Source organism: Rhinolophus hipposideros (assembly GCF_964194185.1).
Source record: "Rhinolophus hipposideros genome assembly, chromosome: 15".
In the NCBI taxonomy this organism is placed as follows: Eukaryota; Metazoa; Chordata; class Mammalia; order Chiroptera; family Rhinolophidae; genus Rhinolophus; species Rhinolophus hipposideros.
The window spans coordinates 65743396-65767321 of NC_138061.1; the positions used below are offsets into that span (position 1 = coordinate 65743396).

General features: G+C 39.7%; 1 pseudogene across 1 annotated transcript; it reads right to left on the reverse strand.

Moving 5' to 3' along the window:
• Window positions 1-2560: 2560 nt before the first annotated feature.
• On the reverse strand, window positions 2561-22058 carry LOC308508578 (large ribosomal subunit protein eL15-like; annotated as a pseudogene). The gene is made up of 2 exons: window positions 21864-22058; window positions 2561-3174 (listed from the first exon to the last, which is right to left on the reverse strand). The product of its transcript is annotated as a large ribosomal subunit protein eL15-like (transcript).
• Between the last annotated feature and the right edge of the window lie 1868 nt (window positions 22059-23926).

Genomic DNA, 23926 nt, shown 5'->3' on the forward strand with positions numbered 1-23926 from the left:
ATTGCTCCTGAGTGGCAGTGGCTCTCTGGTGTGGTGACGTACATCAGGAGGCTACCTGTGGCTTCTCGGGAAACAGACATGGGGCTCCTCAGCCACACCTGGACACAGACCTGGGGAGGAAAGTACGCAGACCACAGCTGATTATAGTCTAACCCTATTCTCATGTTTTCTGAGTCTTTTATTTTCAAAATTAAACATCTTGATTTCTTCATGAATGCTTTCTCTGCATTTCCATTTTATTTATTTTATTTTATTTTATTATTTTATTTTGCTGTTTTCAACAATATGAATCTCAGTTTAGTTCTGACTAGTGCAGGTATCTCCCATTTAGTCAGGAAAGTCCTCATCCATAACATTTGATGCCCAACTCTGTTTGGGGGAGTACCTCCGCCTTGCTGAATTTCATCATCTTACATTCTGTTTCTTTATTTTGGCTTTGGACACCATTCTGTAGCCTTTTCTGTTGTTCACTGTATTCTCTCCCCCTCCCTACTTGAAAATGTCTGCAAATGTCATCACCTTGGTGTCAACCTTCTTGTCCAAGACACTGAGAAGTTTCTGGGTTTATCTTCCAGGCTTTCCATCAGCACCCTCTCCCCACACCATGCCTTTTACACCACTCTTATGTTCTTAACTAACTCTAACATAAGATTCCATCCAGTCTTTGTAAATTATAACCCTTCCTGTGGTGTTTGCATTTTAATAAAGTGCTCTGGAGGCCCTAATGTTATTTCAGGCAGCAGCACAAGAATTGAAAAGTACTGGGACATGCGAGAAGAGTGGGTCAGGTGGATTGCTCAGGCGGTTAGGAGCATAGCCAAGAGAGCTTATGTGCAAAGTTCTAAGACCCACCAGGGTGCTGAAATGTGTCTGTGAGCAGTGGGCCAACATTCCAAACTCACAAGATGACTCATGGTGGCCTGAATGGTCCCCACTGCCCCTCTAATTGTGCTCAGCTGGATGATCCTTGCTGCGTGATCCTCCCACGTCTTCACTGACAGTTCCCAATTCCTATGTGTAGGTATGGGTAGGGTTAGCAGGGGCATCTTAGAGCACCCCTCAACTCCACCAGCCAGAGACTTGCTGTGGGTGAGCTTCTGACATTTAGCATGATGCTACTATTTTCATGAGCCCACCCACACCTTACATGATTGCAGGGCAATTGAGCATGACTCCACACCCAGCTGCCAGCCCTGAGCTGGGGGTAGTAGGTATCGCACCTCTCCCCAAAGTTTCCTTTTCGTGAGTTTAAGGAAACCTGACCTAATCATCTATACTACATTTTAATTGTAATTTCAACTAACGAAGAAATAAAATCCTAAATTAAAAATCAGATAAGACTGTTGTTTAATTGTTTCTAACTCATAAAACACCAGCCTTTGGATAGCCTCATCCCAGAGGTTCAAGACTATAACTAATTTTATTGAAGATAAGAGTGTGGTATAAGCAGATAACTATGCTCTGAAAATTAGGATGCCGGGAGTCTAATCTCAGCATTAAAATTTAGTAGTAACCTAGAGCCCAGGCCTCAAGCCAGGAGCTATGGAGAGGAGGGGTCCAAACCATGATGAATGGGTGGCTTACAGAGATTAGAGACTAAAGCAAACCAAGAGGGAGGAGAGGAGCTGAGATCAGGGACCCAAGACACTGGTAACATGCCAGGGAAACCACATCATTCTGGAAAGTTCATCTCCATGCGAAAGTGGGAACAAAACAATGATAGCTACACTCAGGCCAAGCAAAGATGTGCGAGCTGCTTCATTCAGCATGGGGTGTATGGCAACCGCATGACTGTGGTGACCATGATGTCTCCGTTGTCTACAACGCACAAACCCCTCTTCATAAATGGGACATAATTTTGATGTCACAGACGTGGGCTTCCCACTCATTGTGTGACCCTGGGGAAGTCAATAAACTTATCCAAGCCACAGTCAACTCATTTGAAAAATGAGGAAGATGGGCCAGAAATTGCATTCCCTCTGCATCCCTAAAATGACTCTAATTTTATTGAAAGGACTATTCAAGTATATTAGCATGCCAGAAACGTATATTCAAGTTAACTTAACTAAAATATAATACTAAGTCACCAGGGAGTTTATTCTGGATGCACAACCCAGTTGCTTTTTGGATCACTGAGTCTCAGAAGAGCATTAAAGTAATCCACATGGTGGAGTCCAGCTCAGAATCTATACCATGAAGCCATTCTGTTCAATTCATAATGAAATCATCCTTATTTTGGGAATGCTTCCCAGGGCCAGGATAAAGAGAAGACATACTGATGTTGATGGCAAGTTAGGTGTGTTTAGAGGAGGATTTTCCCCGGAAATCAGAATAACCCATCTTGGAACTCTCCTCTGGAAGAAATTTGGGACATTCAGACTAAAAACCAATATTTTGGCCAAAGTGTGCAGTCCGAGTTCTTATGCCGCCAAATGTGAAACTGTTCTGAGATCCAGACAGGAGCAGAGACCCCCAGATCCATGATTTCTCCTTCATTCTCTCTTTTTTTTGACTGTCCTAAATTGTTTATTAAGTAAGAATTTTACAAACATTACTCATATTAGCGGTAACGGTGGAGCTGGAGAGTATTGCGCCTTCTCCAAGGTGCAGGGCGGGAACCACCAATAGTATGGTGGAACTTGTGGCCCTTTCCAAGGCCACGGCTCTTGCGGCCTGCAGATGTCAGCCCGCGCATCTCCCTGTGCTTGTGGACAGGTTTGGTGATCCATTGGGTGTCAGGATTCCGTCTGATAGCCTTATGGAATGGATCAATGAGGATAACCTCAACGAATTTGTACGTGGACTCTTCACCAACCAAGTAAGAATTCAGGACTCTCAGAGCCCCACAGTGGCGACCAGCTCACTCCTCGGCAACAGACTGAAGGCTTCGAGCAAACTTTAGCTGGTTAGCACCGTGATGGACAGGCTTGCCATAGGTGGCACCCTTAGGAACTGGGCGTTTGCGGCCACCACAGCGCACACGAATCTGATATATGACATACCCTTGCTTGGCTTTGTATCGCAGCCTGCGCCCTTTATGGGGCTGAGTGGGGCGGGGGCCCTGTGGAGCGCGGAGAGCTGGTGGTACTGCCAGCGGTGCACCCTGAGAAGAAACCGCATTACGTGGGACTGTTTCTTCCTCCATGGCTCCTGGATATACTTGTAAGCACCCAGCTTGGCTTACCTGATGGCTGAGGCCAGACCCACTCTCTTTTTTTTTTAACCCTTCTGTTTTCTAGTGAATTACAGAAACTCTCTTAGAATGGCAGACAACACCTGGCCTGATGAAATAGAATTGGGTATGACAAACTTATGCACATAGAATTAAGGACATATCAGAATTCAGAGCTCTTAGAGGATAGAACATTGAACCCCTTTGACCAGGGACGAGGAGAAAAAAAAAAGCCAGGAAAGCTACAAAGCAATAGCAGAGTCAAAGTCAAGGGCCCAGAGCCACAAGGGGACCTGCTCTCACTCCTAAGGAGAGGTTTCTGAGGACCTTGGGGGCACTGTTGCTTGGACAGCAAGTAGCATCAGAACAGCAGCCCTTTTCTTATGGCAGAGTAGTATTCCACTGTACATATGTACCACGTTTTCTTTATACAATCATCTGTCGAAGGACACTTTGATTGTTTCCATGTTTTGGCTACCATAAATAAAGCTGCAATGAACATTGGAGCACCTATATATTTATGGATAAATGTTTTCAGATTTTTGGGGTATATACCGAGGAGAAGGATTGCTGGGTCATATGACAATTCTATACTTAAGTTTTTGAGAAACCTCCACACTGCCTTCCATAGTGGCTGCACAAAAGATGAAATAATGCCATTTGCAACAACATGGATGGATCTTGAGATTATTATGCTAAGCAAAATAAGTCAGACAGAGAGTGACGTCATAGGAATGGTGGCAGCGGGGCACATTTTCTGAGTTCTCCTCCGGATCTTATTACAAACGGGACATATAATCCATCAAACAACTCTTTGCTCATCACACAGAACAGCTAAGAGACTCCTAAGAGACTCGTGGAAGGATTACTTGAAGGTGCGCAAATTGGGTGAGCAGGGGAAGAAGGAAGGGAGCGGAGTGGAAACGCGCGGTCTCCTGGTGGAATCAGGCTGGCGGCAGCGGCTGCGGCAGCGGCAGCGGCGGTAAACCGCAGCTCTAAAGACACAGGGAGATATAGAACACCGAGAAGTCCTTTGCTAATCACGCAGTACAGCTGGGAGACTCAAGGAGGAATTACCTGAAGGTGTGCATGGATTGCAAGCAGGGGAGGAGGCAGGACAGTGAAGTGGAAGCGCGCTACCCCCACCCTCGCGGAGCCGAGGCCAGCGGCAACCGCCGCTGTGGCGTCCAGGACGACTGAGCGCAGACTAGTGGAAGGTTTGCTTTGGAGTGCGCTAGTTGGGCAAGCGGGGGAGGAAAGAGGGGCGCGAAGTGAAAACACACATTCAGCAATACATTAAAAAGATCATACACCATGATCAAGTGGGATTCATCCCTGGTATGCAGGGGTGGTTCAACATCTGCAAATCAATTAATGTGATACACCACATTAACAAAATGAAAAATAAAAATCACATGATTATATCAATAGATGCAGAAAAAGCATTTGATAAAATACAGCAACCTTTTATGATAAAAACCCTTAAGAAAGTGGGCATAGAGGGATCATATCTTAACATAATAAAGGCCATATATGACAAACCCACAGCTAACATCATACTCAATGGGGAAAAGCTAAAACCATTCCCCCTAAGATCAGGAACAAGACAAGGTTGCCCACTTTCTCCACTTCTATTCAACTTAGTGCTGGAAGTTCTAGCCACAGCAATCAGACAAGAGAAAGAAATGAAAGGCATCCAAATTGGTAAGGAGGAAGTAAAATTATCATTATATGCAGATGATATGATACTATATAGAGAGAACCCTAAAGACTCCACCAAGAAACTATTAGAACTGATAGATGAATTTAGTAAAGTAGCAGGATATAAAATTAATATTCGGAAATCAGTTGCATTTTGTATATAGCAATGATAAAATATCAGAAGGAGAAATTAAAAAAACAATTCCATTTACAATTGCTCCAAAGACTGTAAAATATCTGGGAATAAATTTAACCAAAGATGTAAAAGATCTGTACTCAGAAAATTATACAACACTGAAGAAAGAAATGAAAGAAGACATAAATAGATGGAAACACATTCCATGTTCATGGATAGGAAGAATTAATATAGTTAAAATGTCCATACTGCCTAAGGTAATATACATATTCAACGCAATTCCTATCAAACTACCAACGACGTTTTTCACAGAAATAGAACATATAATCCTAAAATTTATATGGGAACATAAAAGACCCAGGATAGCCTCAGCAATCTTGAGAAATAAGAACAAAGTGGGAGGTATAACGATACCTGATTTCAAACTATACTACAAAGCTACAGTAATCAAAACAGCATGGTACTGGCACAAAAATAGACACATAGATCAATGGAACAGAATAGAGAGTCCAGACGTAAATCCATGCCTATATGCCCATCTAATCTACGACAATGGAAGCAAGAATGTATGATGGGGTAAAGACAGTCTGTTCAATAAGTGCTGTTGGGAAACCTGGAGAGACACATGCAAGAAAATGAAGCTGGACCACCTCCTTACACCATATACAAAAACAAATTCAAAATGGCTTAAAGACTTAAATGTAAGATCTGAAACCATAAAATATCTTGAAGAAAATATAGGAAGAAACTTCATGGACATTACCCGGAGTAAGATTTTCACTGATATATCCTCTTGCGCGAGGGAAGTAAGAGAAAAAATCAACATGTGGGATTACATCAAACTAAAAAGTTTTTTCACAGCAAAGGAAACCATCAATAAAACAAAAAGGGATCCTACTGAATGGGAAAAGATATTTGCCAATGATATATCTGATAAGGGATTAATATCACAAATCTATAAAAAGCTTACTCAACTCAACTCCAAAAAAACAAACAACCCAATTAAAAAATGGGCAGAGGACTTGAGGAGACATTTTTCTAAAAAGGACATACAGAAGGCAAGAAGACATGAAGAAATGCTCAACCTCACTAACCATCAGAGAAATGCAAATAAAAACCACAATGAGATACCACCTCACCCCAGTCAAAATGACTATCATCAATAAATCAACAAACAACAAATGCTGGCGCGAATGTGGAGAATTGAACGCTAGTGCACTGTTGGTGGGATTGCAGATTAGTGCAGCCACTATGGAAAACAGTATGGAGGTATGTCAGGAATCTGAAAATGGAACTACCCTATGATCCAGTAATTCCACTCCTAGGCATCTACCCAGAGAAATCCAAAACTCCAATTCAAAAATCTGTATGCACTCCTATGTTTATTGCAGCACTTTACACAATAGCCAAGATATGGAAACAACCGAAATGCCCATCGGTAGACGACTGGATTAAGAAGCTGTGGTACATTTATACAATGGAGTATTACGCAGCCATAAAGAAGAAAGAAATCTTATCATTTGCAGCAACATGGATGGATCTAGAGAACATTTTGTTAAGCGAAATAAGTCAGAAAGAGAAAGACAAGTACCATATGATCTCACTTATATGTGGAATCTAAAGAAAAGAATATGTGAATGAACTAATCAGAAACAGTTTTGGGGACACAAAGAAAAAACCGAGAGTTGTTAGATGGGTGTGTGGGGGGGTTGGGGATAAGGGGAAAGGTGAAGGGATTTGGAAGCAGCTGGTAACCACAAGATGGCCTCAGGGTTTTTTGAAAATTGAGTTGGGGAAGGTATTCAATAATGTTGTAAAGATTTTGTTGGGTATCCGATGGACATGCGTCCTATTTGGGAGACCACCTCAGGGATACTGTGGATACCTGATCATGGCATTGTACACCAGAAGCTAAACATTAATGAATGCCAACTATAATTTTATATATATAATGTGATGGCTCAGTGTGAGGTCGGAGGGATAGTGGATGGGGGGAGGGGGGTTCACAGTGTGAGGGATATAAATGATGAACGTCTAAGTATTACCTTGTCTTGTACACCTGAAACTAATAAATAAACAAATAAATAAATAAATAAATAAATAAGTCAGACAGAAAAAGTCAAGAACCATATGATTTCACTGATGTATGGGACATAAAAACGAAAACAACAAAGGAATAAGACAAAAAAATAAAGAAACAAAAACTCATAGACACAGACAATAGTTTAGTGGTTACCAGAGGTTGAAGGGGTGTGGGGTGTGGGAGATGAGGGCAAAAGGGGTCAAATATATGGTGATGGAAGGAGAACTGACTCTGGGTGGTGAACACACAATGTGATATATAGATGACGTATTACAAAATTGTATACTTGAAACCTATGTAACTTTATTAACCATTGTCACCCCAATAAACTTTAATTAAAACAAAACAAACTAAAAAAAACAGTAGCCCTTACCTCATCCAAGTCAGAAACATTATTTTCCCCAAAGCTTTTATATCTACTTGGAATTAATTACTCTGCTAATCTCTTCTTTAGTATTTAGTATACTTTTTCCTGATAAAATACGTCTTCAGTAAAGAAAAAATGAAAAAAATATATAAAAAGTATTACAAGAATCAGCTATAATTCTAATATTCAAAGAAAAACTGAAGGATGCAATATTATAGATACTCTTTCAGGAGATATGAAAATTATGTACTACTGCATTTTCTTAACTAGAATTTAGCATGCCATGTCTCTCGACATATTCTATTTTTTCTGCAAAACTCAGTAATGTTTTAAATTTTTCATATATTGATTCCATATTTGTCTCTATGTATTCATCCCAAGTCCCTTCTCTCTTTTTCTTTATTCTTTTCCTTTTCTATTTTAAGGTGGATCTTCATTACAGGATCTTTCTCATTTATGATGCAAAGAAAACTCATGAATTTTGTATATTTGTTTTAATTTAGCCACTAGATTGAATTTTATTATTAATTCAAATACATCAGTCAATTATTATGTTTTCAGCATATGTGAATGATATGTTTTTCTTCTTCTTTGTAATGATGACAACCTTTAGCTTCATTTCATATGTAGTGGCTAGCACTTTTTTGTCATTATTTTGCCTTTAATTGAAATAACTCTCAAATTGTACCATTGTATTGTACAATTGGTTCAAATATTACTTTCAAGTTAGTATCTGCTACCACTTTAAAGAATGTATCCATTTAGTCATAGTTTTTCTAAATTTTAAAAAATAGTTTAAAATCAATAATGGACATTAAATCTTAAATGCTTTCTTCACATCTACTGAAATAATTATATGGTTTCCCCTTCCTCTTGAATTTCCTGTTGTGATGCATTATATTAATTTCCCCCCATACTGTCTTCCTTAAAATACTGGGATAAATGTTTTCATTAGTTAGGAGGCCTAGAGTACTTTCTGGATCCCCTGACTCCTGCCAGTGGATAGAGAAAAAAAGAGAACATGGAGACCAGTACACCAACTCGGGTAGCTGGTGACACTCCTTACCACACACATTCCATTGGTGAGAACTAGTCACATGGTTCCATCTAAGATACAAGGGAGGCTGGGAAATGCAGTGCAGCTGTGGGCACAGGTGGGAAAAAAATGAGGTTTGGTAAACAAACAACATGATCTCTTGTACAACTTTCATAGTATGTATTATTCTTTGAATTATTTGTTAGAATCTATTTCTAGTATTCCAGTTATAACATTGCATATTGATTCAAAACCAAAGCTGGCTAGTCATTTTTTTCTGTCTGTGATATCTTTGTAAGATTTTTTTATTAGCCATGATTTGCAAGGCTTTCCCCATGCTCCCCAATTTATTGTTCTATATTCTGTATGAACTAGGTTATTTGTTTCAGAGCTCTTCAATTATTTTCTGTTAGAACTTTATGTCCAGATTGATTATTATTTAAATGTTATTATTTTACATAATTAATGATTATTTAATAAACTTTCAAAAATAATTATTTATACTGAGCACTAAACAAGTGAGTTCCGACCTTTCCACCAGTGTTTATTGTGAATTCCTTATTGTGAATTCTATGCAAATACTTGTACATGGATTCATCTCCCAGTTGGCTGGTATGTCCTGCTTTAGTTTCATAATTTTGGGGGATTTTCATAAATAAAAATGTAAGTTTCTTGCAGAAGTAAACAATTTGTCTAGGCATGATTATTCTAATTCTTTTAACATGATTTTTCCCTTTAAAACTACACTCTTCAAATGTCTTTTTTCAGAATTGCAAGAAGTTTGAAGCCAGACTTTTTGTTCCATTAGAATTTTCTTCTTCTTCTTTTTCTTCCTCTCCCTTTCTTTTCTCTTCCTCCTCCTCTTCCCACTTCTTTCTCTCCCTTTTACTTCCTTCTCCTTCTCCTTCTCCTCTTCTTTTTTCTTCTTTTTCCTTTCTTGGATGCTTCTGGAATTCTTTATTCTTGAAAAAAAATTCTCAGTAAATACTCAGGCACAGGATTATTTTAATTAATTTTTCTAGTACTTAGTGAATTTTCTCTGACTAAGGTTTCTTTAGTTCAGTTTAGTTTATTCAGTTCGATGAAGTTGTCTTTGTTCCTTATAGCATCCATTAACTGCATTGATTCTGTTTTCTTTTCATGGGTTTCCTTTTAAATATATATTCTGAGTCTTTCTTCCATCTCTGTGTTAATTGAATATAACAGAAAGTCCAACTTAAAAATTAGATTAAATAGTAAATGAAATATATTAGTTCTATCTCTGAAAATCTAGAGGGAGTTCATGCTTTATTCAAGGAATGAGAAGAGTCCCTGTTTCTGTCAATTCGTTTGGCTCTATTCTCCTTCTTATGTTGCCTTCATCTCCACGCTAACTTCTCAGATGTTATCAAGATGGCTTTCAGCATCTTTCAGGGTTATAATCTTCCATATTCACATCCTGGCAAACCTCTCTCACAATCACTGAAAAGAAATCTTAATCTCCCTAACCAGGTCATGGTGAATCACATGCTCATCCCAGAAATAATCACTGTGGAAAGATGTGGTTAGTTGTATATCCACACTATCCACACAAGTGGGCTGCCCCACAAGAAGCAACTGCATCATCCCTCTTGAAACTCTCACATCTTTAGTCTAATTTTCATGTATTTATCCTTCTCTGGTTTTTGGATAAATTTCTCAAATTAATTCTCTTAGACTCTTTAAATTCTCTGTGATTGTGGAGGTAAGTGGTGTGGATTATACTTCTAATTTCCATTTGAGTTTTAAAAAGTATATCTCATATTATTACTCATTCAGGAATATGACTCAGAATTTTATTTCTTTTTCCCTAATTGGAGAGGCAGTTTGTCTGACTCTTCAGGGAGGGTTGCGTTTTTTTGATCTCAAGCATCTTTCACAGGCTCAGTGACTTTTTTTAAAAAAAATTTACCCATACAACCCTACACACATTTAAAAAAACTTTATATTGTTTTCAATAACTGATCTAATATAATATTTCTCATAATTTCCTGACCTGAGAAGTATTGAGGATGTTGGGGAAGGTTGATTAATATCTGCCACTTAGCAGCATCTAAATCTCTTATCTCAAAATATATTTAGGGCAAGTATTGGGTTTTTCTTATTTCCTCTCATCCCCACTACTCCCAGAATATGGTGTTTGGGTCTTTGTGGGAGTGTGGCTGTGTGTCCTTGTGGCCCTGGAGAGAAATAGGACTTCATGCCTGCATATGGAGTCGGAGCATGCCTCTACATTGGCCTCTGTCTTGCCAAATCCCTGGTTTTGCAATGGGTTCCACCTGGTCTTCAAGCCTGTAATGACACTCAATGTCACTAATCATAAAACCTATTATGACCTCCTTTGAATGCTATACCAACCCTTGGCATCCTTCTCTTTTTAATCCCAGGTCTCTGCTGGTCTTCGAGTTCCATTCAACATGGCCCCTCCCCAGGAATTGCAAACTCTTCTGGACCCCTGCCTGCTGTATGGAAGTTATGGGAAGTCAGCAACATCACCACTGGCTACTTATCCAGGCATTTCCCTCTGCCAGTGTTACACCAAATCTTCAACACCATTTTGGCCATGTGTCCAGTCGAATGAAGAGTTTTTCCATCATGCTACACCCAGAGAGGTGGCTCAATATTCTTCTCAGGCTTTCTCAAACTTCTCTAAATTTTTATAGCTCTTTTCCACTGATTTGGGCAATCCTACACCATGGTGCATCTCTGAAACTCATCTGCCTCCTATACCCACCAGGGAAAGAAGGATGGGATATCCACCTCTCTTACTCTATAGCGCTATGTGTCATGTATCGAGATCTCTACTTTCTGTGCTTATAATATAATTGCTGATTATTCTATCAGGTCTGACTCTTGGTAAAGAGTCACAAATAACCATGAAATATATTCATATCCCCCAAATTGCTCATTGAAAAGGAAGACACTTGATTTCTGGATTTCTGCTTATGTATGCCATGTTTTGGAAAGAATCCTCACAGAGTAGATTTTCTTCCCCTGTTCCTTCTAGCCAATCCTTGCTGCTCTGAGATGGGAGTATTATAAGTTCTCCCTGGTGTCTTTTTTTAGATGAAAGAAATTGGAGTTAGTCTTCTGCCTTTCTCAATCTAGACACATCTGCTCTATTTCTAGGAAAAAATTTCTATGTGTGGATGGTACTCCATTTCATTGCCAATGGTAGTGTCTTCTGTTTTTATATTCTGCTAATCTTTCTATAGAAATCTGGAAATGGTGGATCTAGATATCAGGGTTCACTTTACCATATTATTTACAAATCTGAAAGTATTTAATAAATTTTAAAGCCATGGAAAAGTGTAATAAATCACTGTTTGATTTTTCAAATGATTTTACCCTTTGTCTACAATGATGACATTTTCCCACACTGTCAGCAAAGTTGTTTTCCAATAGTGTGTTTGTTGAGTACTTCCTTGCCTGGTTTCTCTTATGACCAACAATATCATGTACTCGTATTTAGATAGTGGGAGATAGCATAGCAAGGACTATGGGGCAGGATGTGTTTTAGTATTTGATGCCTAGGATTCACACCTTTGCAGCAATGGGCCACTCAGACTGTGCCTGAGACCATCACATGTGGAATGAGCTGGCGTAACAGACTGGAATATAACATGTACAGTAGTTAGCTTTGATCCAAATATTTGCCCTCACTCTTGCTAGCTGTCTGACTCCTGGCAAGTTGTTTAATTTCTCTAAACTTCATTTCCTCTCTCTATAAAGCACATATAATAAGAACATCTTCCTCCTACTCGTGGTAAAACACTAGTTTTACCACTAGCAGTATGCATTCTAGTAATGGTAACTCTTATTATCACTACGGGTATAGTGGTAGTAATAGCACTAATACTAGTAGTGAAACTCCATGGAAAATCCTCTTGTCTTGCCAAAATCAAATTTACTGCCATGTAAGCTGAACATAATTGCATTCCACTGCAAACATGTTAGGGATAAGCAACGACTTCCTTAACAACAGTCTTCTTGAGAATTAGGAAGATGGAGCTTCCCAAAGAAAGCTCTCCCGCTCAGTGGGAATTCGTTAGCTAGAGATTGGAGTGGTTCTTAGGGGGACAGCTGACCCTCAACATACGCTGGAGCAACAGGGCCCTTTTATGGCTGACAATTGGCTTTTGCCCAAGTGGCCCATGAAATGTATCGGTCAAACATTTGTTTTACGCTGCTTTTAAAAGAGGGCTCTAAATGTTGCCGAATAACTTAAAGTCTAAGCTGTTACATGTGGAGGAGACCACCCATGCATGCATAGGTTTTCTCTTTTAGAAGCAGGAGCACATTCCAAAGCTGTACTTGATATGTCTTGCCAGCCTAGCGTCTCCTGGCTGTTAATATAAACTATTTCTTGAACACTGGACTCCACACTCACTTGCTTAAACTGGGATTTTAAAATTTTCCCTATAAATGGAAGACCATAAATAAAAAGTCAGATATTGATTTGGTGTTTTTTTCAGCCAGCCTAAGACAGCAGACAAGGTGTGAGCAAGGTGGTTATTGCTGATCATGTTGGCAGTGCTCCCAGTCACAGAACATGATTCTGCAGTCAGGTCTAGTGGGGTGAGGACATTGTCAGGATGCGTTACTATGGCAACCCTGAGGCTATGATGATTAAAGGAAGTTGGCCCATGCTCAGTGGGCTTATGGCCTTATACAGGAGTGTAAACAGAGTGCTATGGAGCAGAGAGGAGAAAGCAACTGGTCCTGTCTAACAACCTTGGGGTGGATTTCCTAGAGATGGTGAAGTTATGTCTGGGCCTTGACAGAGAAATTGAATATCACCAGGATAAGAATAATGAAACCTTATGAAAAGATAGCATCATTTAAAGAAAACAAGTGTGTGTATAATAAATTTAAAATGATGTTGGCCAAATAGTACAACTATCTACTGTAATTGTTCTAACCATGTAATTTTTTTAAAGATACAAACTAAGTATATGTTAATTTTTGATTTTACAGTATTTAGTGTATGACTAATCTTTTTTATTATTATTTATTTATTTTTATTAGTTTCAGGTGCACAAGACAAAGTAATACTTAGACGTTTATCATTTATATCCCTCACACTGTGGACACCCCTCCCCCCATCCACTATCTTTCTGACATGGCACCAAGCCATCACATTTCCACTGTATCCACTCCCAATGCTGTACTCCACCTCTTGTAAGTATACACACACACACACACACACACACACACACACACACACACACACACATATATATAAATTATAGTTGGCATTCATTATTGTTCAGCTTCAGGTGTACAGTGCATTAATCAGGCATCTACATCATCCCTGAGGTGGTCTCCCAAATGGGACACGTGTCCATCGGATACCCTACAAAATCTTTACAACATTATTGATTACATTCCCCAAATTAATTTTCAAAACCCCATGGCCATCTTGTGGTTTCTAATCCCCTCACCTTCCCTCTTATCCCCAGCCCCCCGCCGATCTAACAACCCTCAGTTTTTCCTCTTTGTCTCCCAAACTGTTTCTGATTAGTTCATTCACTTATTCTCTTCTTCAGATTCCGCATATAAGTGAGATCATATGGTACTTGTCTTTCTCTGTCTGACTTATTTCACTTAACATAATGATCTCTAGGTCCATCCATGTTGTTGCAAATGGTAAGATTTCTTTCTTCTTTATGGCTGTGTAATACTCCATTGTATAAATGTACCACAGTTTCTTAATCCAGTCATCGACCGATGGGCATTTTGGTTGTTTCCATGTCTTGGCTATTGTGTATAGTGCTGCAATAAACATAGGAGTGCATACAGATTTTTGAATTGGAGTTTTGGATTTCTCCAGATAGATGCCTAGGAGTGGAATTACTGGATCATGGGGTAGTTCAATTTCAGATTTTTGAGATACCTCCATACTGTTTTCCATAGTGGCTGCACTAATCTGCAATCCCACCAACAGTGCACTAGCGTTCCCTTTACTCCACATCCTCACCAGCACTTGTTGTTTGTTGATTTATTGATGATAGCCATTTTGACTGGGGTGAGGTGGTATCTCATTATGGTTTTTATTTGCACTTCTCTGATGGTTAGTGAGGTTGAGCATTTCTTCATATGTCTGTTTGCCATCTGTATGTCCTTTTTAGAATAATGTCTCTTCAAGTCCTCTGCCCATTTTTAAATTGGGTTGTTTGTTTTTTGGAGTTGAGTTGAGTGAGTTTTTTATAGATTTGTGATATTAACCCCTTATCAGATATGTCATTGGCAAATATCTTTTCCCATTCAGTAGGATCCCTTTTTGTTTTATTGATGGTTTCCTTTGCTGTGAAAAAACTTTTTAGTTTGATGTAATCCCACATGTTTATTTTTTCTCTTACTTCCCTCGCGCAAGGGGATATATCAGTAAAAATCCTACTCCGGGTAATGTCTGTGAAGTTTCTTCCTATATTTTCTTCTAGGTATTTTATGGTTTCAGATCTTACATTTAAGTCTTTAAGCCATTTTGAATTTATTTTTGTATATGGTATAAGGAGGTGGTCCAGCTTCATTTTTTTTTGCATGCGTCTGTCCAGGTTTCCCAGCACCATTTATTGAACAGACTGTCTTTACCCCATCGTACATTTTTGATCTCATTGTTGTAGATTAAATGGCCATATAGGCATGGATTTATTTCTAGACTCTCTATTCTGTTCCATTGATCGATGTGTCTGTTTTCATGCCAGTACCATGCTGTTTTGATTACTGTAAACTTGTAGTATAATTTGATGTCAGATATCATTATACCTCCCACTTTGTTCTTATTTCTCAAGATTGCTGAGGCTATCCCGGGTCTTTTATGGTCTCATATAAATTTTAGGATTATATGTTCTATTTCTGTGAAAAACATCATTGGTAGTTTGATAGGAATTGCGTTGAATATGTATATTGCCTTAGGCTGTATGGACATTTTAACCATATTAATTCTTCCTATCCATGAACATGGTATGTGTTTCCATCTATTTGTATCTTCTTTCATTTCTTTCTTCAGTGTCTTATAATTTTCTGAGTACAGATCTTTTACTTCTTTGGTTAAATTTATTCCCAGGTATGTTATAGTCTTTGGAGCAATTGTAAATGGAATTATTTTTTAAAATTCCTCCTTCTGATGTTTTATTATTGGTATATACAAATGCAACTGATTTCTGAATATTAATTTTGTATCCTGCTACTTTACTAAATTCATCTATCAGCTCTAATAGTTTCTTGGTGGAGTCTTTAGGGTTCTCTATATATAGTATCATATCATCTGAATATAATGACAATTTTACTTCCTCCTTACCAATTTGGATGCCTTTTATTTCTTTTTCTTGTCTGATTGATGTGGCTAGAACTTCCAGCACTAAGTTGAATAGAAGTGGAGATAGTGGGCAACCTTGCCTTGTTCCTGATTTTAGGAGGAATGGTTTAACTTTTCCCCATTGAGTATGATGTTAGCTGTGGGTTTGTCATATATGGTCTTTACTATGTTGAGATATGATCCCTCTATTCCCACTTTCTTAAGGGTTTTTTTTTTATCATAAATGACTGCTGGATTTTATCAAATGCTTTCTCTGCATCTATTGATATGATCATGTGATTTTTATTTTTCATTTTGTTAATGTGGTGTATCACATTAATTGATTTGCGGATGTTGAACCACCCTTGCATACCAGAGATGAATCCCTCTTGATCATGGTGTATGATCTTTTTAATGTATTGCTGAATTCTGTTTGTTAATATTGTTGAGGATTTTTGCGTCTATGTTCATTAGAGATATAGGCCTGTAGTTTTCTTTTTTTTGTGGTGTCTTTTTCTGATTTGGGGATCAGGGTGATAGTGGCTTTGTAAAAAGTTTTTGGGAGTCTTCCCTCCTTCTGGATGTTTTGGAAGAGCTTGAGGAGAATAGGTGGTAATTCTTTTATGAACGTTTTGTAAAATTCACCTGTAAAGCCATCTGGTCCAGGGCTTTTGTTTGTTGGGAGGTTGTTGATTATTAATTCAATTTCCCTGATGGTAATCAGTCTATTCAGGTTTTCTGTTTCTTCTTGACTTAGCCTTGGAAGGTTGTACACCTCTAGAAAATTGTCCATTTCTTCCAGATTGCCAAATTTGTTGGCATATAGTTGCTCATAGTATTTTCTTAAAATTTTTTGTATTTCTGCGGTGTCTGTTGTCACTTCTCTTTCATTTCTGATTTTATTAATTTGTGTCCTCTCTCTCTTTTTTTTAATGAGTCTGGCTAAATATTTGTCAATTTTGTTTATCTTCTCTAAGAACCAACTCTTGGATTCATTGATCTTTTGTATTGTTTTTCTGGTTTCTATTTCATTTATTTCTGCTCTGATCCTTATTATCTCCTTCCTTGTGCTCCCTTTGGGCTTATTTTGCTGTTCTTTTTCCAGATCTCTTAAGTGTGAAGATAAACTGTTGATTAGTGATGTTTCTTGTTTCTTTAGGTAGACCGGCAATGCTATGAATTTCAACTTAGGATTGCCTTCACGGCATTCCATAGATTTTGGGTCATCGTGTTTTCATTTTCGTTTGTCTCAAGATATCTTTTGATTTCTTCCTTGATCTCCTGCTTGACCCATTCATTATTTAGTAATAAGTTATTCAGCCTCCATGAATTGGTGTGTCTTCCAGATGTTTTCCTGTAGTTCATTTCTAATTTCATAGCACTGTGATCAGAGAAGACAAGTGGTATCATTTCAATATTCTTAAATTTATCAAGACTTGTTTTGTGGCCTAACATATGGTCTATCTTGGAAAACGTTCCATGTGCACTTGAGAAAAATGTGTATTTTGCAGCATTGGGGTGAAATGCTCTGAAAATATCGATTAAATATTTTCCAATAAATAAATAAATAAATAAATAAATAAATAAATAAATAAATCCAATGTATCATTTAAGGCTGTTGTTTCCATATTGATTTTCTGTCTGGAAGACCTGTCCCTTGTTGTCAGAGGTGTGTTGAAGTCCCCTATTATGATAGTGTTACTGTTGATCTTCGTCTTTATTCAGTTAATATCTGTTTTATATATTTAGGTGCTCCTATGTTGGGTGTATAGATGTTTACTAGGGTTATGTCCTCCTGTCAGATCCATCCCTTTATTATTATATAATGCCCATCTTTATCTTTTAATATGTTCTTCATTTTAAAGTCTATTTTGTCAGATACAGGTATTGCAACTCCAGCTTTTTTCTCATTTCCATTTGCATGAAATATCTTACTCCAACCACTCACTTTCAGCCTGTGTGTGTCTTTTGATCTGAGGTGAGTCTCTTGTATACAGCATATACAAGGGTCTTGCTTTCTTATCCACTCAGCCACCCTATGTCTCTTGATTGGAGTATTTAATCCATTTACATCTAAAGTGATTATTGATAGGTACATAGTTATTGCCATTTTTAAATTTGTAGTTAGATTGTTTTCATCTTTCTTCTATTTACAGAAGTCCTTTTAGTATTTCTTGCAATGCTTTCTTGGTGGTAATAAATTCATTTAGCTTATTCTTTTCTGGGAAGCTCTTTATCTCTCCATCAACTTTAAATGATAGCCTTGCTGGATAAAGCAATCTAGGTTGTAGGCCTTTGTTTTCCATCACATTGAGTATCTCCTGCCACTCCCTCCTGGCCTTCAATGTTTCTGTAGAAAAGACATTTGATAGTCTTATGGGAGTTCCCTTGTATGTAATCCTCTGTCTTTCTCTTGCTGCTTTTAGGATTCTCTCTTTCTTTGTCTTTAAGCTTTGCCATTTTAACTATAAAGTGTGTTGGTGTGGACCTGTTTGGGTTTATCCTGGTTGGAACTCTCTGCACTTCCTGGGCTTGTTGGTTTCCTTCATCAGGTTAGGGAAGTTTTCTGACATTATTACTTCAAATGTGTTCTCAATCCCTTGCTTCCTCTCTTTACCTTTTGGTATTCCTACGATGCACATGTTGTTGTACTTGATGTTATCCCAGAGGTCTCTTTAACCATCTTCATTGTTTTTTATTCTTTTTTCTTTCTGTCTTTCTGTTTGGGTGATCTCTGCTTACTTGTCTTCTAAGTTGCTGATTCAATCCTCTGCTTCAATTAACCTACTGTTAATTCCTTCAAGTGAGTTCTTAATTTCAGTAATTGTGTTCTTTAGTTCTAACTGGTTGCTCTTTATGATTTCTACATCCTTCTTTATGTCTTCTCTAAGCTCCTTAAACATTCTTATCATCAGTGTTCTGAACTCTGTCTCTGATAGATTGGTTACCTCTGTTTCATTTGGTTCCATTTCTGGAGGTTTCTTCTGTTCTTTTATTTGGGTCATGTTTCTTTGTTTCCCCCATTCTGGCTGACTCTCTGTGTTTGCTTTGATGTATTAGGTAGATTCCCCTAGAGTTCTTAGTTCTTGCTGGGTTATCTTATGTAGTATGTGTCCTTCATATTTGACTTGCACTACTTCGTTCTTCTCCTCTGCGTGTGCTCCAAAGTTGACTCTTGTGTTGTGTATATTGTCCTGTTAAAGAAGATCTTTAATTGCTTTTTGCTTTTGAGTAGGTGGAGTTAACTTCTAGGCTGACTAGTTGTGAGACTTGGCTCTGCCCACCGCAGGGTGTTCTGCTGCATGAGGATTGACCACTTAAATATTTTGGCCTCTATGGTCTCTTGTGCCTGCAGGGAATTTCTTCTGGGTGTGTGATTTGTAGGTCAAACACGGTAGTACTCTGGTTTGGTCTGGAGTTGGCCTCTGGATATGTTGAATCTTGTGCCTCTTAAGCTGGGCCCTGGTAGGGCAATTTCAGAACAAAGCAAATCACCAAGCACAACAACAAGAACAACAACAAAGAAAAAAAATCAAATACATTCACATGTAAAAACACCCAACAACCCCCACTCAACACAGGCAAAGCTATCAAAGATATAAAGACAAAACAATACAAAACGAAACAAAGCAAAGCAAAACAAAAAGCAGCGCCAGTCTTGGCTTAAGCCCACTAAGTAATCTCCAGGTTGTCCTCTGCTGTACCAAAGAGACCCCTGCCTATTACGCAGGCAAAACCGGTCACCTGGTGCCCAAAGTGACTTTGGGACTGTAGATTTAAATGCGTGGGGCTGGGGGGTCTGGATGATAGTTTTTACAAAGTCAGTGCAGTTTCTGCCCTTGCCTGCACATATGCACATTGAGAGTAGCAACACCAGCCCTGTGTCCAGTACTCCTGAGTCGTAGGGCACTAGTTCTGTGTGTGTGTGGGGGGGAGGGGGTGCGGGTGGGAGATTTCTAAGCTGCTGAAAGCCGGGAGCTGTGTCTGCCGCTTACTGCTGATCTCTGGGAGTGCCTCCGCAGTTGTACTTGCCCTGCCCTAGGCAGGCCAGAAAAGGTGGGGGCTGGAGATGGACGGGTCTTCTCTCTCCCAGCCCTGCCACGTCACACTCTTCCTGCAGGCCAGAAAAGGTGGTGGTTGGGGCGTGGAGGAGTGTCTTCTCTCCTAGCCCAGACAAAATCACACTCTTCCCAGCCTCTTCCCTGGGTCAGAACTGCCTGTCAGTCTTCCCACAGCCTGAGCACTACGGCCCCTCTGTAATCTGACACTACTCCTCAGTTCAGCGGCCAGTTTAAGTCTCTGGAAGGGCGGGGGTAGGATTGGAAGAGCGGGGGGGAGGGGCCCAGGTATGGAGTATGTGTTCTTTGTCCGCCCTAGGGACCACCAAGCTGCCACCCCCCTGACTGGAGAGATCAGCTGTGAGACGTAGGGACAGAGCCCACCTCCTGGCTTTTGTGTTCTCTGTTCTGCCCTGGTGTCCCATGCGTCTTAGAGCTGCGGGTGCTGGCTGTGTTACCGCTGCAGCCGCTGCCTCTGCTGCTGCAGCCGCGATTCCACTGCAGGACCCCGCTTTTCCACTCCTCTCCCTTCGTTCTTCCCCTGCTTGCCCAATTTACGCACCTTCAAGTAATCCTTCCACGAGTCTCTTAGCTGTTTTGCGTGATGAGCAAAAAGTTCTTTGATGGGTTATATGTCCCATTTGTAACAAGATCTGGAGGAGAACTCACAAAGTGCGCCCCGCTGCTTCCATTCCTATGACATCGCACTTAACCATGTAATTATTAATAACAGAGTTATTAAAGGAGTATTTTAATTCTCCCATATGTATGCAAAAGGGCACATAATATAGCTTCCTAGGAATGAAAATGAAAATCTCTCCAAAGTACCTTCTGGAGGATTAGAGCAAAAAGAAGTAGGTGTTCCTTAGCGCCTTCCAAGGGGCACATGTGAGGCAATTCCCAGCCAAGGAGGAAAGTCACAGCTTTGAGCTATCTCCCAGGCAGGATGAGGTGTAAGTGGTCCAGTCTTGTCTGACTGCTTCCTGAAATACTCACATCATGTCCCAGGGACCACAAACAAGATGGAGATTGCTGGTCTGAGAAGAGTTTATTTAGAGCCTGAATTAGAGAACGGAGATTAAGTCCTCTCACCCAGACTGACTCTTGCCAAGACGGTGGACCTCTCTGCTCAGCCTTCCCTTAACTTCTATTTTAACAACCAGAAACATTGCTGCTTTTAATTAAGTGCCCAGCCCTTTGAGCTGAATATTCCATCTAGGTTTTTGAATACCCATTCTTCCATTCAGTTTCAATTCTCTAAATCCTTGTCTGTGTGGCTCTTGGGATGTAAGGACTGAGGATATTTCTGAAAACAACCTTAACAATGTTTTGAGAGATAGCAGTTTTTTAACCCTGCCCTGCTATGCTTTATTTTAAAAGTGCCCATTGTGCTAACAGAAGTTGGTGTTGTCTTTCCTTCTTTATGGCTGCATCAGCAAGGAAGGGTAATAACTTGAGTTGCTTGACACAATTCAGTAACTAGCTGTTTCTGAGGCATCTCCTACTGAGGTAGTTTCTGTTCTTCCCTTCCCTTGGTGGACATGACATCTCCGTCCCCAGGGTGATCTTAACCACCCCAGAAACCAGTTGTGATGCCAGGCAGACAGGAGGCCACTGTAAACATCAGGAAATGGGTCAGGCACAGAGCAGGCCTGCCAGGAAACAGGAAGCACAGGATTTGAGTTGCTCCTAAACGATCCTCTAGCTTCCTCCTGACTTTAAGGAAACAGTTCTCACAATGCATCTCTTAACCACAGAGAAATCCCATAAGTAGTGGATTGCTTTGTGTGAAGCACCACATCCCCGGGAGGGGATTGAGAAGACAGTTATCAAGCCACATCTATGTAGCAGGCCTTGCACCTGGAACTACAGATCAGATGAGTTGCTTCTTTAATCTGTACTGTATCATGAAGTGTTATTAGGGCCATTTCCTGAATGAAGAGATTGGTCTAATAAGATGAAATGATTTAACCAGCTAGTTTCTGGCAGAACCTGGGTGGGAATTGGGCTGGCTTGGCTATACTGTGCTGCTCTCTGGGGCGACACCAGGCTCCTGTGCAGAAACAGCTTTGTAAATGTGGAGGCTCTGAAGCATTCCCAGTAGTCCCTGCACGTGTCTTCCTGCACAGGCACCTCAACTTCACAGTCCAAAGCTGAAGTCATGTTCTCCTCAGCTTGCATCCCCATCTGTAATGTACATCTTTTATCCAATGCCCACGAAGCCGCTAAGCTGCAGCTTCTAGAGCCAGACCATGTGGGGTTGAATCCTGTAAGCCCACCACTTACTATGTGAGCTTGAGCAAGACAGTTAATCTCTCTGTGCTTCAGTTTACTCATTTGCATAATGAAATATGCACAGTACCCTCTTACAGAGTTAGGGAGGCTCAAATGATTTCACAGGAATAAAGTGCTTCAAGCTGTGCTTGGCACATAGTAAATGTTGTGAGCATTGGCCATCATCGTGATGTCATCACTGTCGTAAACACCCTCATCCGAATGAAACCTTGTAAGATATTGTTGAGTCCACCCTATTCCTCCATCCTTCTGGGGTCGGGCATTGTTACTCCTGACTATTTCTCAAATCCATTTATTTCTCTCTAGCCCATTCACTATCTCCAACCCACACAATTACACTTGTTTCTTACTGTGTTTCCCGCAAAATAAGACCTAACTGGAAAATAATCCCTAGCATGATTTTTCAGGATGATGTCCCCTGAACATAAGCTCTAATGCGTCTTTTGGAGCAAAACTTAATATAAGACCCGGTCTTATTTTCAGGGAAACACAGTATCTAGTTTTCTGTGACTAATACTTTACCTTCCCATTCACCACTTGCACTGCTGTTGGAGGGATGTTTCTACAGTCGGGTCTGAACAATCTGCTTAAAAACCGGGTTTGTCTCTCTGTTGCCAAGAGGACCAGTTTCTAATGCCTCAGTCTCATTTTCATTACTTCCTAATTTGACTTTTTCAGTGGTGTGTTTTGTCTCTCTGCTCACTCATCCTGTCATCCGTTGGCTTCCACCTCTTCAAACTTCCCTGAAGACACTTGCAATTTCACATTCCCATGACTTGTCTGGTCTGGTGCCTCTCCCAGAGGCCTTTCTCTTTCTCTACCTGGCAAACTGCTACTCCCTAGCCTTACTCCTTTAAGAGCCGTTGTGAATTCTTTTTGGAAGCTTTGTGACTCCTGCTCTGGCTCCTGTCTCCCAACCAGATGAACTTCCAGGATAGAACTCTCAACCTTCCTCTCAAAACTTCCTCCTTAGTTCTCTCCATTCTATGAATTTCTGAAGTACTTCCACATTCCCAGCACCTGGTAGAGGGTCTCACCTTGGTGAATGTTTATTGATTGAAATCTTACATAACATTTGGGGTTGGAATGGAGAACAAGCTCCCTAACCTTTTTGTTTTCAGAATAAAGACACAAGAAAAAAAATGCATCGTAGTCAGTATATTTATGGCGTTGCATTCAAAATATGTTTCAAATATTACATCTTAAAAGTTTTGCTTAGATGGGTTCTAACTACACTTCCTTTCTGCTCTGCTCACCTTAAAGGTTAAGCCCAGGTGTGCATACCTATAGGAAAATTGATTTTGTGAGTTTAGATGTTCTTTTTAATAAAAATCATTCCACTATCTTTTGTGGGAACCATCAAAAATCCAGGATTTAATCTAGGATGCCTGGATGAAACCTTCAAATGAACAGAAAGTCTCCATTTTTAAAATGCAAGCAAATACAAATAATTGGGCCTAAACCGTAAGGAATTTAAAAGGACTGAAAACACCTGCCAAAGAGACTGTGGTTTCCATACCTGGGAGAGAGTCCTCCCTCACCCGCTGCTGCTCCCACAGACTTCTGGCACATGAGTGAAGTAGTTTGGATTTGCCTTCTGGTCTATTTAAAAACAAATCATCTTACTTTTTTTAAATAAGTGGGTCAAGATAAAAGCTATCTCAGTTTCACATTTGCAAATGCTATTGTCTGGGTTAAAAATCTTAGAATTTCAGGTTGCAAAGGTGTTCTTTTGTAGATGATAAACCTGGAGTAGTCCA